We start from the raw sequence: 8,646 nt of genomic DNA on the forward strand, positions 1-8,646 counted from the left end.
GCTCCTAGACTGAAAAGTCAATCACTCCCCTCCTTGCTATAAAACGTCCACCCTTACATTTCCAACCCTCACAGTCAGTCCTGATAACAATTATTCACTGTTGTATCACAAGAGACCCGTCTGCATTTCGTTGCATCTGCTGTGTGTTTTTTGTGGTATTGCTAGTTTCTTTGTTCCACATAAATTTCTGCAATGAATTTTTGTTTATGGATTTTCTTTATATTTTCTTCATTGCTATTGTTTTAATGTTTACTAAATCTGGTTTTTCTCTTTTTTACTTTGATGTGAAGGTATATTTATTTTCTTTGAGATTACCCTGCAATTTAGTAATTTATTTCCCATTTAAAACTGTTTTAAAATCTACTTGACTCCCTCACAATTTGGAAGTTCTGTATCTACACTATTTCCTCATTTTACTTTGTCATGGACTCCATCCGTTATAAACTCTGGTTCCTTATTTTCAGTCTTACAGGTTTGTTTTACTTTGGATACTTCTATAGCTGAATTGAATTCTGAGTTGTATTGTTATGTATGGTAATCTCAGGTTGTTGTCTGCGGTTGTTGGTTCTCAGTCCAAAGAACGCACTTTAGTATTTTTTGTAAAGTTGGTCTTGTTAGAAATTCCTTTAATTTTTGTTTCTCTGAAAATGTCCTAATTTTGCCATCGTATTTGAGGGACAGCTGTGCTGGGCATATGATTCTTGGCTGGCAATTTTTTTCTTTCAGAGTTTTATATAAGTCATCTCATTGCCTTCTTACATACATGGTTTCTGCTGAGAAATCAGAGCTTAGTCTTATTGGTTCTCCTTTGTAAGTTTTCATTTTATCCTAGCTATTCTCCGGATTTTTTCCTTGTCTTTGGTTTTGGAAAATTTCTTTATGATATGTCTAGGTAATTTTCCTTTGAAGTCTATCCTATTTGGAGTTCATTCAGCTTCTTGAATGGTTATCTTCTCTCTTTGGTAATATTAGGGAAGTATTCTTTCAGCAACACTGACAATTTTCTTCATGCTTTTTATCATCTCTTCCTATGCCAGAATTCAAGTCACTCATAAGTTATTTCTCTTTCTGGTGTCACACATAAATCTTAGGTTTTCTTCCAATTTTTCATTCTTTCTTCTGATCATCTAGCTTACTGGTATTGAGATATTTATTTTCAAGGTCACTAATTCAGGCTTCAAATTGATTCTAGTCTACTCCTTTGCTCCTACAACGTTTTGTCCATTTCTGAAATCTTAATATTAATCTTCCAGATTTCTATCTGCAGGTTTTGTATTGTTTCAGAATTTGCATTTATTTTGTCTATTTGTTCTTATAGTGTTTTCCCAAATTCTTCTAAAGATATTTCTTTGTTCTCCTTGCTTTCCTTGTTCTTTCTGTCAATCATTTGAAGGTACCTAAATATCATTCTTTTGAATTCTTTCTCAGGTAGTTCCATTACCTTTTCTATTTCAGAAATGTTTTCTGGCTCTGCATCTTGGTCATTTGTTTGAGCCATTTGTTGTGATATTTATATGTAATTGATGATTGTATGTTGGTGTTCTTAGGCTTTCGCCAATAGTCTCCTGGTGGGTATGATTAGCGAGTAGAAACAATTCATGCAGTTTAGGGTGGTTTGTACTGGTGTTGGCTTCTGTTATTAGTTCTCAGTCCAAAGAACCCCGTTTAGTGTTTTGTTTTGCATTAAGACCTTTATTGCAGTTTGTTGACTTTCTTTAAAAAATCAAGCTGTTAACTTTTATTACAAATTAAAAATGAGGTTCTTAAAAATTTCAACTTGACCAGATATGAAACAATTTAAAAATCTTTAAAGGTGCATAGAGAAAAACCAGGCTTTTTAAAAAACACGTTTGTCATTACCAAAAAGAGACGTCTTTAGGTAAAAATAATAAAAACCCCATGCTGCATAGATAATGCAGGTAGTTCTAGTTATCTGGTCAAAGGGCAAAAAGCAAGCACTTAAGGTCTTCAGCTCCAATCTTTTGTTCATTTCTTATTGCTGGAATTTCTATTCATTTCTTCTTGTTGGATGACTAAACCGGATGATGGTAGAGATGGTAAGTCGGCATTTACTCAGCCCAGCCCTGCTCAGCCTCGGGAGCAGACGAATTCTCAGCTGGTGGATCTACTTCCTTTGTCTCTTTGCCATCTTGTGTTTTAGGGTTTTTTTCTGGGCGTCTGCGTCTGTAGTTGAAGTTGCCAACACTGAGGTGGCTGCTGACCTTGGGTCTCATCTTGATTTTCCTTATCCTCTGCATTGCCGTCCTTTCTAGACTGTCTTTGGCGAGGAGAACCCCTGAGAAATCGTGGTCTATAACCCCGATACATATTCTGCCTCACTGGTCTACTTTGTTCTCCTGCACCCTGGTTGTCAGCACCCTCCATCACCTCTCCCTACACAGGAGGGTTGGAATACTGTGGTCGACGCCCATAGGGCCTCCAGTCGTAGTAAGATGGGAACCCTCGCCTGTGGTAGGGCCGGCACTGTTGAGCTGGCCTTCGGGAGCACTCTCTGATCCCGCGTTCTTTTCCCCACTCTCACTATTCTGGTAATTTTGCTGGTAATTGCGTGGAGGACCCCTACGACGTGGGTAACGTCTATAATGGTTACGGTCTGCTGCATATTTACTGCCTTGCACTGGAACTCCACCAGGGCCTGTAACATTTGCTGCCTCTGCACCCTTTTCTCCTTCAACAACATCAAACTTCACAGTCTCCATCTCCTACACTGCGAAGGTACTTCCTGAGGTTATTCTTCTTTATGGCAGTCTGGTGTACAAATACATCATCTTTGGTGGCATTCCTGTTGATGAAACCATATCCGTTCCTTACATTGAACCATTTTACTGTTCCAAAACCTTCGTTGCTATGACCTTCTTGTCCCCGCCGCCAGGAGCTGCGGATGTGAGGCCGCCCAGGCCGCCCCTCCCTGCGCCTCTGCTGGTGGTGCAGGGCTTGGTGTAGGTAGCGCTGAGGGCGGGAGCGGCTGCTGGGTCTCGGCCACGCTGCTCATGGTTGCGGTGATGGTGACTGGAGCCCGCTGTGGCACCTGCGGCTCCTCCCAGGGTGTGATGGTAACTAGGCCAGCGGTAGCAGTGGGACTGCACAGGGTTCTCTGGGCCCGCTCTATGCTCCCACTACCGATCGAACTCCCTTTAGTATTTTTTGTAAAGTTGTCTTGTTACAAATTTCTTTAATATTTGTTTCTCTGAAAATGTCCTAATTTTGCCATCATATTTGAGGGACAGCTTTGCTGGGCATATTGTTGATCAGATGGTATAGGAGCTCATATTGGCTCTTGTTCCATGGGTGGAGATTTTCTGAAGCTTGTGGAGAATTTGTGTGAATCTGCACTGTCAGACTTGTCTCTTCAAAGTTGCTTACAAAAGTTCAAGATTATCCCACCACATCTGGCCTAAATCCATTTACCAGTCACTCTCCTTCTTTTGCCACAGCTGCTAAACTTCTCCTTCCAGTAGGTATTCAATCCACTTCTCTAACTTCTCCTTTGAAGTTCCAGGTTCCAGGATTGTCCTCTCTGTGTGTTTCATTTGGTCTCCCATATGTCTAGTGTACAGGGTCTGTACAGCATGTCTGCCTAGTCTAGCATCTTGCCAGAAGTTGGTCTGACCTTGCCTTTTAAGTTCTCTAAGCAGGAAAGTGAAAAGAGCTGGTGTTAACCTTGGACTCTCTTGTTGTCGTAGAAGCTTGTGTTTCCCTGACTTATGGGGTTGAGAGGAGTCACTGGTTAGCACAAATAGTTAAGCTTTTGGCTGCCAACCAAAAGGTTGAAAGCAACTGTATTTTGTTTCGATTTGTTTTTTTTTAGTGGGAATGAGAACATCTAGTCTCCTTTACATTTCTCCCTTAGACATTATCCTGGGGAAACTGAGACAAGAAGGAATTTGTTTTCTGATCCAGTGAAATGATCTGAGGAGCTAAAATGTTGTAAGCAGAAGGGCTTGTTTCTGAATTGCTTTGGGCATATTTGACTAAAACCAAACCAGATCCACAGTCAATTCTGTCTCATAAACAGCCCTATATAGATTTTCTAAGACGTTATAGGAATAGACAGTCTTATCTTTCTTGCTTGGAGAAGCTGGTAGATTTGAACTGATGACCTTGTGCTCAACAGTCCAAAACCACAGCACCACCAGGGTTCCTTCATATTTGACTACAAGTAACTAAAGCTTACTGAAATGACAAAGGAACTCAGTTTAAGGAATTTGGTGTGTCTCTTAAAACCAAGGATGAGGGTTTTACAAATCTCCAAAGATGTTTTCTATACAAATATGAGTACCTATAATTTTTTATCAATATGAAATTAAACTGTGCATTCTCTCTCTCTTATTTTGAGGGAGCAAACCATTATAATATCTGGGGAAAGCATTGCAGGCAGAAGAAACAGTAAGTGAAAAGATCCTCAGCTATGTGACTGGACTTGGCAAGACAAGGCGCTGGGCGCTCAAGGTGTTTTTGGCTGCTGAAAGATGCCATGATCCATCTAGTTAAAACCCTTTCAATTTCTGATAATGTCTTCCTCTATTTAAAAATCTTCATGACCTGCAATAAGGTGATGTATGAGTGGATTCCACCACTTACCTGTCAGTTTGTCATCCTGTGGTGACTTGTGAGTTGCTTTGATGCTGGAAGCTATGCCACCAATATTTTAAATACCAGCAGGGTCACCCATGGTGGACAGGTTTCAGCAGAGCTGCCAGACTAAGACAGACTAGGAAGAAGGAGTGGCTGACGACTTCTGAATGGTCAGTGAGTAAAAGCCTTATGAATACCAGTACAACGTTGTCAGGTATATTGTTGAAGATGACCTCCTCAGGTTGGGAAGCTGCAGAAAAGTTGCCTCCTCTAAGTAGAGTTGACTGGAGCCGTCAGGCAAGATGGCAGACTAGACAGACATACTACACAAACCCTCTATAACAAAGATACGAGAGATAAAATAAAATATTCACAGATGAAAATTCTGGCTCCCTAAACTTCAGAAGAAAAGTTAAAGAGGTGAATGGAGTAATTGCTGGGAGGAGAGGCTGAGCAGGGATGGAAAGAGAGGGAGACAGACTCATGAACAGCTGGCCAACTGCAACTCAACCATCTTATGGGCAGCTTTGGCAGCAGAGAGAGGCCTGGCATTTGCATGGGCGATGGTAAAGGTGTGATTTCTTCTCTTCTCTTCTTCTCCTTGCTCATGCTCCATTAGTGGAGCTCATCTACTCCCAGCGCAGACCCAGCTCTCTGGGAGTTCAGAACCACGTGGTTGGGAGCCATGCCAGTGTGAAGTGTAGGCCAGCTATACCAGTTTGGTAGGCCACTTTGATGCCTGGATTCAGGTGGTCTCAGCTTCAGACCTACAAAATCTGCAAAGCCACCAGAGCAGCATTTAACCAGTCACCCTGCCCCCAGCTTCCCTGTGTTCCTAACAGACACTAAAAATGTTATAGCAGTTTTAGATTCCAGAGTGTCACAGCAGCCCTGGGCCCAAGAGTATTACAGTAACCCTGGGCCCAAGGGTGTCGCAGCAGCTCTTGATCCATAGTCGAAGAAACCGAGGCCACTCAGAGAGGTGAAGCAGAGTTTTAGACTGTATTAAACTGGCTGACTCAGAGGAGCTAATTTCTTCAGATTCTTAGCCCCGGCTATAGGACAGCGCAGACTTATATGGGGTCAGAGTAGGGGAGGGGTTAGGTTGTAGACCTGTTTGAAGACAAGAGGGAACCAGAGGATTGGTCCCACTCAGTAACCTGATTGACATTCCAGTTTGACTCCTGGACAGAGAGGATTGATCCCATTCAGTAACCTGATTAACATTTTAGCTTGTCTCCTGAGTGGAGAGGGCAGTAAATGTTTTTACCTCTTCCTGTTCAAAACAGCTCCATCAAGGGTCCCTATGAACTACTTCCAGATTGAGTGTCCTGAACATAGATAACACTGAGGCCAATAGGAACTCCATCTAGGGCCAGGAACTCTGCTGTCATATCCCTCCCACATCCACCTCGTGAGCTCCTTGAATTGCAGAAGCCCGAGAGATTTCTCCCTTCTGGTCTAACAGCTGCACTTTGTTTTGTTTTGTTTTTGTTGCTGTTTGTTTTACAAATATGAGAAACTCACAATATCCTGGAGACAATAAATAATTTTAACTCACATGAAGAAATAAGAGTGAATGGCTCAAACAAATTACCAAGATGCAGAGGCAGATGACATTTCTGAGGAAGAAAAGGTCATAGAACTAACTGAAAAGAATTCGAAAAAATGATAATTAGGGACCTTCAGAGGACCAATAACAATGCTGAGGAAAGCTAGGAGAACACAATAAAAACTTTAGAAAATTTCAGGAAAACACTACAAGAACAGACAAAATAAATGTCAATTTTTAAACAATACAAAAGCAATTAGAAATCCAGAAGATTAATACTAAGATCTCAGAAATAGACCATACTATGAAAGGACAAAGGAGTAGATGCTAGCAATGGAAGCCCAAATTAGTGAGCTCAAAGAGAAATCTCTTAATACTAATATGCTAAAAGAACAATCAGAAAAAATAATGCAAAAAAGTCCAGAGAAAGCCTAAGAGTTATGTGGGACACCATGAAAAGGAACAACTTGCAGGTGATTGGAATTCCAGAACAGGAAGATACAAGCACAGAGAAAATTGTCAAATACTTGTTGGAAGAAGTCTCCTAACATCATAAAAGAAGAGAAGGTAAGCATACAAGAAGCTGAATGAACCCCAAACAGGATAGATCCCAAAGAAAATCACCAAGACATACCACAATCAAACTTTCCAAAATCAAAGACAAGGAAAAAATACTGAGAACGGCTCAGGAAAAACAAAGAGTTACCCACAAAGGAGAAGAATAAAACTAAGCTCTGATTTCTCAGCAGAAACCATTCAGGCAAGAAGACAATGGGATGGCAAATACAAAACTCTGAAAGAAAAAGATTGACAGTCAAGAGACATATATCCAGCAAAGCCCTTCCTCAAATATGATGGTGAAATTGTGACAATCCCTAAAAAAGGAAATTAAAGAAGTTTATAATGATCAGACCAACTTTGCAAAAAATGCTAATGGGTATTCTTTGGACTGAGAGCCAACAACAGCAAATAATAACCTGAGACTACCATTCATGACAATGCCACTCAGAACTCAATCCACATATGTTGTTGTTGTTAGATGCCATTGAGTTGGTACTGATTGATAACAACTTTATGCACAGCAGAATGAAACACTGCCCGGTCCTGCACCAACTTCACAATTGTTGCTATTCCTGAGTCCATTGCTACTGCCACTGTGCCACTCTATCTCACTGGGGGGTCTTCCTCTTTTTCTCGAATCCTTCGCTTTACCAAACATGATATCCTTCTCCAGTGACTGGTCTCTCCTGATAATAGGTCTGAAGTATGAGAGATTAAATCTGACCATCCTGTTTTGCAAGGAGCATTCTGGCTGCACTTCTTCCAATACAGATCTGTTTGTTCTTTTGGCAGTCCATGGTACTTTCAATATTGTCCTCCAACACCATAACTCAAATGCATCAATTCTTCAACAGTCTTCCTTATCCACTGTCCAATTTTTACAAGCATATGAAGGTATCGATAATAACATGGCATGGATCAGGTATACCTTAGTCATTAAACTGATATCTTTGCTCTTAAACACTTTAAAGAAGTCTTGTGCAGCACATTGTCCCAATGCAATAAAGATGCTTTCATGAGTGCTGATAGCTGATATGAGCAAAATGAAGATTTTGATAACGTCAATTTTTTTCTCCATTTATATGGATATAGATGTATTTAAAGTAAACAAACCTAAAAGACTGAAAATAGCTAACTAGAGATACCAAGGTATAATGACATCAACTACAAAGCAAAAAGAAGAAATAGTGTAGATACAGAACTTCCAAATGGCAAAGAAGTCAGTAAATTTTGAGATAAACAGACTATTTCAAGCAAAGAAAAAATAATAAATTACTGGGTAACCTCAAAGAAAAATTACACACCTGCACATCAAAATAAAAAAAGAGAGGGAAAAAGCAGAAAGATTTAGTAAACATTAACACACGAAATAAATGAAAAAATTTAAAAAACCTACAACCAAAATGAACTCAGCACCAAAAACAACAACAAAAAAAAAAACACAGGGAAAATAGCAAGAATCAATTCAGACCTATTGGCAATTACACTGAATAGATACAAAAACAGGATGCTTCAATACGTCATCTACAAGAGACATGAAAAAAATGGAGACAGCTTAAATGCCCATCAACAGAAGAATGGTTAAACAAACTCTGGTACATATATACAGTAGAATACTAAAAAACGTTGAAGAATAATTATAAATCAGTGAAACATCTCACAACATGGTTAAACGTGGAGGACATTATGCTGAGTGAAAATAGTCAATTACAAAAGGACAAACATTGTGTAAGACCAATGTTGTAAAACGTTAAAAACAAAAACAAAGGTTTTCTTGATAAAAGAAATCATCTACGATGGTTACAAGGTGAGGGGGAATGGGCAGAAGGAAAATTATTCATGGGCTAGAGGGTAGACACATGTTAATATAGGTGACAGGACAAGCAATATACAAGAGAGAGGTTAGCAGAGGAAGGAAGAAGGTAGCAGTAGATACA

The 8,646-nt window shown here is 40.0% G+C and overlaps 1 pseudogene; it reads right to left on the minus strand.

Annotated features, from left to right (window-relative positions):
- Positions 1-2,069: 2,069 nt before the first annotated feature.
- On the minus strand, positions 2,070-3,013 carry LOC102822649 (annotated as a pseudogene).
- Positions 3,014-8,646: the final 5,633 nt, after the last annotated feature.

The sequence above is a fragment of the Chrysochloris asiatica genome, unplaced genomic scaffold (genome assembly GCF_000296735.1).
Source record: "Chrysochloris asiatica unplaced genomic scaffold, ChrAsi1.0 scaffold00024, whole genome shotgun sequence".
NCBI lineage: Eukaryota > Metazoa > Chordata > Mammalia > Afrosoricida > Chrysochloridae > Chrysochloris > Chrysochloris asiatica.